We start from the raw sequence: 8,865 nt of genomic DNA, 5'->3' as shown, positions 1-8,865 counted from the left end.
TAGCAACGATATAGTTAAGGAAATCATTATGTGTGACAGCGACCATTGATCAGGCCCCTGCTGGGAGATCGTTGGTCGCTGAGGAAAGTTCAGAACTTTATTTCGTCGCTGGACTTCCCGCTGACATCGCTAGTGTGTGACACCGATCCAGCGATGTCTTCCCTGGTAACCAGGGTAAACATCAGGTTACTAAGCGCAGGGCCGCGCTTAGTAACCCGATGATTACCCTGGTTACCAGCGTAAACGTTTAAAAAACAAACACTACATACTTACCTTCAGCTGTCTGTCCCCGGTGCTCTGCTTCCCTGCACTCCTCCTGCATCCTGTGTCAGCACCAGCCAGCCGGAAAGCACAACGGTGACGTCACCGCTCTGCTTTCCGGCTGATCGGCGCTGACAGTGCAGAGGAAAGCAGAGCGCCGGAGGACAGACAGCTGAATGTAAGCATGTAGGGTTTGTTTTTTTAACATTTACGCTGGTAACCAGGGTAAACATCGGGTTACTAAGCGCGGCCCTGCGCTTAGTAACCCGATGTTTACCCTGGTTACCGGGGACCTCGGGATCGTTGGTCGCTGGAGAGCTGTCTGTGTGACAGCTCTCTTAGATACAATCCCCCCAATTTCCACCTTTGTAACTTCCCCCATTAGAAACTGAAACTCCCCCTCGGGGACAAAACTCTCTATCACATCCAAAAACTCATCATCAACTCCCAAATAACAAACTTTCCTTTCATATAAACCACTATAAAAATCAGCCACCACCTTCAAAACTTCCATACCACGCACCTCACAATTATTCCCATCCAGTAACACACTCATGTCCCTTCCACCACTACACATTTTTAAAAAAAAGAAACGAGTACACTTTTCATCTTTCTCTCTCACTTCCACTCTTGCTCTGAAAATAATCTTCTTACCTTCCTCTCCAAACCAACCATTCATCTCCTTTTTTGCCAGCTCCAAATCATTCTGCACATCCATACCCAAAGATTTGCATTTATGCAAATAAGAAATTCTCCCAGCATGCCTCTTATATAACAACCTCCTATTCCATGCCCTTTCATATCCCAAATGCCTGAAAAAAAACACCTATTTTAATTTTAACCCAATCCCACCACAGTAAAAGATTTGAAAAACAGCCCTTCTTCCTACACCGAAAAGCATACTTTCTCTCAAACACCATCCTTACATTCACATCATGCAACATACTAACATTCATCCGCCACACACCTCGGCCATGGAAAACATTATTAACCTCAAACACTCCAGACAAACATTCATGATCAGAAAACCCCACCCGCTCCTGCTCATACTCATACTTTACACACCTAACCGCAAAAGAAAAAATCCAAGCGAGAATCAGTGCACCCATCATCCGCATGATATGTAAAAGGGCCAGGACTAACTTCCACTGCATCTTTAAGTGAAAAATCAGACACCAGCTGCTTCCACCTGTTACCTGTAACATCTACCCTGGATACATAAGACCCAGCCCTGGCATTTTTCTTCAGGATACAGTTCAAATCCCTCACAACAAGGGTTGGAAGTTTGCCATGCAAAAAGAATTTCAGTTTATGAAACAGAGCAAGCCTGGCGTTTTTATCTGCATGTGCATAAATATTAATCAACTTAAAATCCCACTCCCTACAGGAAAGAAGCAGACATACACACCTTCCATCCTCCACCACAACACTTTGTTTTAACACAATATCCTTATTCCTAAACAGCACCCTGACCCCATCATTCTTATTTACCAAAGAAAAAGACCATATAGCCTCACCAAACCTCCATTCATTCTTCTTAGGACACCTATTCAGACCACACTCCTGCACACATACAATATCACCCCTTTACAAACTCAAAAAAATACAAAATAGATGCACGCCTAGCCAGAGACTGAAAAACTCTCACATTTTGAGAGATGATTTTCAAACGCATAGCCATATAGCTATCTCAGGAAACAAAGAAAAAACACTGAGCATTCAAGTTCCACTGGGAAAGCCAGTTATACTCTCCAGGTCAGCCACCTTCTCATCGCTGAGATAACCTTGCCCCGGAGACACTGGAGCCATCACCGGAAGGAGAGGGGGGTCAGGGAGCCCAGGGGGGGGGGATGGGGTTCTACATCACCTCCCAGGATGTCAAACCGATTCTCAGTTACAATAGATCCGATTTCCTTCCTCCTCAACCTCTTCACCTGCTTTGCAGCTGACTTTTTGGACACCACCTGATAAACTATAGCAGCACTCTCTGCTTTAGACATCATGGAAAACAAGTCAATATTGGGGGATTCAGACCGCACAATCTCTGCAGAAGCACTAACATCTTCCTGAGCCGCCATAACTGGGCTATCAAACTCCACCAGACTTGTACTGGGCGTCTCCTCCTCTATTTCCGGACTAGATGTTATAGCCTCCACCACAAGAAGTTCATCATTCTCAGCAACCACTTGCAATTCCATGGATTCCACAGGAGCCACGCTACTACTACCCGCATCAGGTCCTTCCAGAGGGTCTAAGACAGGACTCACTCATGCTTCTGGCACTGCCTCCTCGGCAGCTAAGACAGTCTGGCCTTCAGCAGGCGTGGTAAACAACCTGGCAGTCTGTCTAGCAAAGCGGGCATTATCGGAAGCATACTGCTGCCTAAGCCCAGGAAACATCTTACAAGTGTGTTCACGACTCCCACACAAATCGCAAGCCAGAGGATAAGGACATCCAGCAGTTTCATGTCCCGACCTCTTGCAATTTCTACATGTTGTGCCATGGGTACATTGCTCTTTCACATGCCCATATCGGAAACATGCCCTACAAAAGGTTGGCTGACCAGGGTAATGCAAAAATTCCTTATTACCACCAACAGAGAAATTCACTGGGGGGGATGCATTATACCCCCTATACCGTCTGGATCAGGCTTAAAGCGTACCCAGAATTTATGCTTCCCATTGAACACCCCAAAGCAATTTCGCTACATCAGACCCATTCGCACAGATGAACAATATCTGACAAGAAAGGCTTTCAATAAGGCAGAGTCAATAAAGGGGTTATAGCAATGCAAAAGCAAAGGCCTCTCAATTATAGAAAAAAGAGGAGCCACAGTCACATACTTCAATGAAGGATGACCCACATTCTCTCTCAAGAGTTGAAAAAAGTTCAAACAATCCTCCTCCTGATAAAAGGTTATATTGTACTGACCGGAAGATGGAAAATCCTGGATACAAAAGACTTTACCCAAATCGACAAGTGCCAGTTCTTTGAGGATATCGTCCACGATGAAGGAAAGCTGCAAGCCATATTTCTTTTCTGGAGCAATGGTCACCCACACAGTGTTGTGAATGGCTGCCATATCTGCAAAGAATGCCCAAAGCACAAGATCGCCACTCACGGACGCCAGAGAAACTCCACGCCAAGAAAAAACCCCAGCCCAGACCAAGGTTATTCACCCCGATCTGAGCAAAAAGGCCGAGAAGCGATGCGGAAACGGTTTGCCACTCGGGCCGCACCAAGGCCTACAACCGACACCCAATGTGGAGACAGCGCAAAAGATTTCCAAGGGGAAGAAATTTGTCGAAACTTTGGATGCCTTCTCAAATGACATTTCTGGTGTGTGTGTTTGTTCGTTCAAACTGGGCACAACCTGTTTTGAATCTGCATATCTCCGCCTAATCTGCATGACTCTGCCTATTTTAACACACCCTCCATCCCTTTTGTTCTAAAGAGTGCAACTTTAAGTGCAAATATGCAAATTGCCTCTTCTGAGAAAAAGAGGACTTAAACTCTATAGTGTCACCTGTTGGAAGTAGCGATCCTACAAGTCCCAATCAACTCTGTAACGAGTCATGCAATGTGACTTAGGATTAAAGCCAAATCAGTATCTCAATTCGCAGACACGGTGTTTGGGGCTGTTGGCCCTTGTCAGTGCAAAGCATGAGAACTGATTTGGATAGGTGAGAGGCTCTGGACTGGGGTCTAAGGGGTAATGTTTCTCCTTATGGAGAGTGACATACCAGCTGGCTTGTCAAGGTAAGGAGGCTTATTCAAGAAACAGGCAGAGCGAGAGTGAAATTAAAAAAACAGACAGGCGAGCAGTTGTCTTCCCAGCTCTCCTGAAGCTGGGCACGGACCACCCCCTACCATGTGGTCTGCTGCTGCTCCAGCAGCAGACTGAAGACGGTGCCATTTTACACTGCCTTAGATAGGCCAAGAGCCCATTGTGACACGTGAGAGTTCCGGAGTCAATGGATAAAGGCCCCATTGTGACAGCACATGAAGGTTCCGTGCACAGATTCTATCTACTGCAGGCAGCGCACCTGATTGGTCAAAAGCATTAGAATACTCACACAGGTGTAGATGGACAAGGCAAGCATATTCAAGATCAGCACAGACCCCATTTTCCCTTTTTTATTTAAATACATATAATACACCACATTCAAAAGTCAGTGGTCCACAAGAGGGAGACAATGTTTTACAAAAGATTTCATGCATGCGGTCACAAATGTAGTATGTATGGCCGAACAACTCTTTGGATACTTCAATTTAAACACGTAGTATTGACAGCAGGGGCCTAATTTTGTAGATGGCACAATATATTTGCAACACTGTAACAAAGGCCTAATTCTGGCCTACATCTTAACACACCTGTTGCAACCAGCAAAGACTGATTGATTGATTGCCTATTGGATGCAATACAATGTTTCACATACATAGGTGAAAGCAAGGCAAGGCACACAAAATGTTGCAAATGGTCAAGTGAAATTGAGCATAATGCTATATTTGGCATCTGAAATGTGCTTCTTTGACCCTGAAAAGAATTCACCTAAAGGGTTAAAAGAAAACTTGCGCTGATTTCAATTCAATCTGTTTTTGGAAACCGGATCAGAGAAGGAGTGCACTGTTCCCGGAGATACTGTAATAACGGGTCATTGCGTGGAGTGGACAAAGCAAGCTCTAATTCCATCTCCCTGTTCTAAAAATCCAATAAATATATGGTCCCCAAATAGGGGACGTATCAGATATTAAACTGATAAGAACAGATTATTATTATTATTTTTTTAAACCATTCAGGTTGTTTTATAAACAACATTATGTAAGTCTTCCAAAAAAACATCATTGTTGTTGCTTAATATAACTCATCATCATGGTTATTCTTTATTTATTAGTTCATAATATTTCCAGAAAACAGGAACAGAAATCAAGTGTATAATAACAATAATGCACTCATTAGGGTCCTGGAGCTACTGGTACTTTACCAGATAATGCCATTTCATGACCTTCCAGATGCCTTCAGCGTCCAATCCTTCACCTCCTCTACTCTTGTCCCATTTGTATTTCACATTTAATCTATATAGTATTATCCTTATACAATCATTTACAGGAATCATTTTTATTTTGCATAATCCCAAATTTCTCACATCCCATAAGCTTTCCATTACACATACCATTATCAACCATAAAATTCTTTCATTCATCTTACCACATGCCCCATTCCAAACATTGCTACCCTCCAGTTAATGTAACTCACACCTGCTAGTTCTTTACAAAGACCACCCACAACTTTCCACACACTATACGCATAATCACAGTCCCACGTCACATGTGTCACAGTTTCACTCGCACCGCATCCATCTCTCGGACATACATTCGTTCTTATCAAATCCCTTCTTTTTTGCACCTCTCTTACAGGCAGTATATCATGCATGGCCATCCATACTACATCCTTCTGTTTATTCGACATTCCACATGTACTCAACTTTTTCCATATATCCGTTACCTCATTGAACCTCAAATCCTTGATGTTACATTCAATCTCATTTGCTCTCATTTTTTTCCTTACTTCTTTTGGTTTTTTAAACTCATTCATAGGCACAGCCAACAAATCATTCTTCCTAATAAACCTCTCAATCACCTCATACCACACAGGACACTTAAAGGCGACAGGCACGCTTCCATCTCTTTTCACCCAACATAACCCATACAACATCCATCCAGCCATATATTGCACCATATACATGTTAGGGCTAGCGGAACACACCAAATAATAAGAATGATTGAATAAGGTGCGTTCGCAGCCCGGGGTCCACCGTGCAGAGATGGAACCTGCTGCCAAGTAATGACAGACTATATGGTGGTACAATGTGAATACACACACGGGTTATCTTCACCCTGTGTGAAGGAAGCGAACCCTGTTAAGTCACAGGGCCGCGGTACCACACACAAGAGCGCAAGTAAGGAGTCACCGAGCTCAGTCCCAAGACTTGGGATCCGAGTACATCTAGACTACTTGCGCTCGACACCGCTAATGGGGTGTCAGCGTAACCAAAATAATAGTTAAAGAAGCATGAGTGTGCGTGCGTGAGGATTTGAGTTCAGAACACCTCATGCGCTCGACACCACAACTGGGGTGTCAGAGAAACATAAATAATAATATATAAAGGCACAAGAGTGCGTGCGGTGCCGCACTGGTGGATGCCACTAACCACCCAGGCTTGGGTCAGGAAAGCGCTGTGAAAGCGCACAGCGCCACACTGGTGGTCACATCAATTAGACACTGCATGGTGTGTAACGTGCTGTTGGTTAAGTCGGGCACTAGAAAGCAATCATTCACCTTCCGCGAGCAGTCATCCAATAGGGAGGGGATATTAATGAACGACTTTCACTCACAACACACACACGTTTACAAATGCACACTAGTGCATGGCCGTGCGGTCATGCGAACCTTATATAGCTGCAGAATATACATGACCTTCAAAGAAGGATCAATGGTAGGCTGCCACAGAAGCTGAGCACCTTCAGGACCTTCCTGGAGGATCAATGGGATCTGCTGCAGTATCTGAGCATGTGACCCTCGATCTCCAACGGGAGATCTTGCCCTGGGCATGCTCAGAAGGGGAAAAGCAGGACTTAGTCCCAAAAGCGTCTGCTCGCCGCTGCCCAGCACTGGCTTCAATGGCAGAAGCTGGAAAAGCAGCAGTAACCCTATGCACAGAGTGAGACTGAGCAAGACGCTGGGACCGACGTCTCTGCTGATCAGACTCCACTGTGGCTGAAGAAGAATGGGAGACCGCAGCAGAGATGGTTCGAGATTCCCCGTGTGCATAGGCGGGAACTCGACACCTAACATACGCACCTTTGTTTCTTTTTTCCATTAAGACTACCACTGTTTTAATATAATTGAGGTTCAAAAAAATGTGAATGTCTGGAAAATCCAGACCACCATTCTCACATGTTTTATATAGATGTTCTCTTTTTAATTTCTCCATTTTACTACCCCAAAAGAATGTAAATATTAATTTTTGTGCTCTTATTATTTTTTTGTACGGGGATGGAAAAACTCCAGCCACATACTGTAAAATGGGCAGTATCACTGCCTTAATTATGAGTACCTTCCCATTCAATGTCAGGTCACGCATACGCCAAAAATTCAACTTTTTCTCTATTCTTAAGCCACACTCAAACCAGCTTTCTGTACCCCTTAGATCCTCATTAAACCATACACCAAGCACTTTTATTGGTCCTTCCATACATGTCACACCGTCCATCCTAATTCTACTATCGCCAAAACATTTAAAACAACATTTATCCCAATTTGCCCTAAAAGCAGATGCACCACAGAAAAAATCCAATAATAATTTCACTCTACTCATTGACTCAATACTCTCACTCACAATCACCACATCATCCATATATCCCAGTACCTTGGCATTCATTCCTTTATTTCTCTCTTATGAGTTTTTCTCTTATGAGTTTTTCTCTTCTAATCATACATAGCAGTGGTTCAATGACGCAGATAAACAATACAGGGGACATAGGGCACCCCTGTCTGACTCCTGACCTGATCAGGAATTTATCACTCAACCATCCATTCACTAAAATTTCACTTGACACCTCCTCATACAGACATCTCACACCATCTATGAATTTTTTTGGGAAACCCATTTTTTTCAACACTTCGAACATAAACACATGCGACACTCTATCGAAAGCTTTCTCAAAATCCAGAGCCAACACCATACACTTCTGCTTCCTATCTTTGCAGTCACCCAGTATATCTCTCCACAACATCAGGTTATCATTTATACATCTCCCAGGCACAGCACATACTTGGTCATCTTCCACAACTTTACCAATTACTTCACGCATACGATTCGCTAGTATTTTACTATACAATTTATAGTCCGAATTTAGCAGTGTAATTGGCCTCCAATTCTCCAATTTTTTCCTTTCCCTTTTTTATAGATGAGCAAAACCACACCTTCCTTCATTGATTCACACAATTCTCCATTCTCCCACATATACTTGCATACTTCTGTCAGATCCGCACCCATGCACTCCCACGTTTTCACATACAATTCTATTGGTAATCCATCTTTCCCTGGTGTTTTATTTTTCTGAGCACTAAACACCACCTTTTTGACCTCATCCAGAATCACATCATCACACAGGTCCACACATTCATCATTATCTAATTTTTTCTCCATGCTGTCTAACACCTCAGTCATCAATCCAGAGTCAATCCATTTTTCGTCATATAGTCTGCCATAGAAACCCTTTACCTCCTTCATCACCCCCTCCCCAGTTACACTCTCATCATTCTCATCCAATAACTCATCCATGTCCGTTTTTTTCCCATTCATTTTTTTTTTAAGAAATATCTGGTACATTTTTCTTTTTTTTCCAGATGTTCTATTTTTGTCCTGTACATAATTTCTTTACCCTTTCTCTCAATTAGACGTTTTAGCTCATTTTTTGCTTCCACTAATAGGTCATTCACATCAATCCCAGACATACTGCATTTTCTCAGCCATTCAATCCGCATATTTAAATCTTTGAATTTATTTCTATACATGGCAGCTTTTTTATAGCCCCATT

At 43.2% G+C, this 8,865-nt stretch overlaps 1 pseudogene; it reads right to left on the bottom strand.

Moving 5' to 3' along the window:
- Window positions 1-4,878: 4,878 nt before the first annotated feature.
- Window positions 4,879-5,057, bottom strand: LOC138668168 (U2 spliceosomal RNA; annotated as a pseudogene).
- Between the last annotated feature and the right edge of the window lie 3,808 nt (window positions 5,058-8,865).

The sequence above is a fragment of the Ranitomeya imitator genome, chromosome 2 (genome assembly GCF_032444005.1).
Source record: "Ranitomeya imitator isolate aRanImi1 chromosome 2, aRanImi1.pri, whole genome shotgun sequence".
Taxonomy (NCBI): Eukaryota; Metazoa; Chordata; class Amphibia; order Anura; family Dendrobatidae; genus Ranitomeya; species Ranitomeya imitator.
The sequence above is the reverse complement of the archived record's forward strand: the minus strand, read 5'-3'. Positions and strand labels throughout refer to the sequence as shown.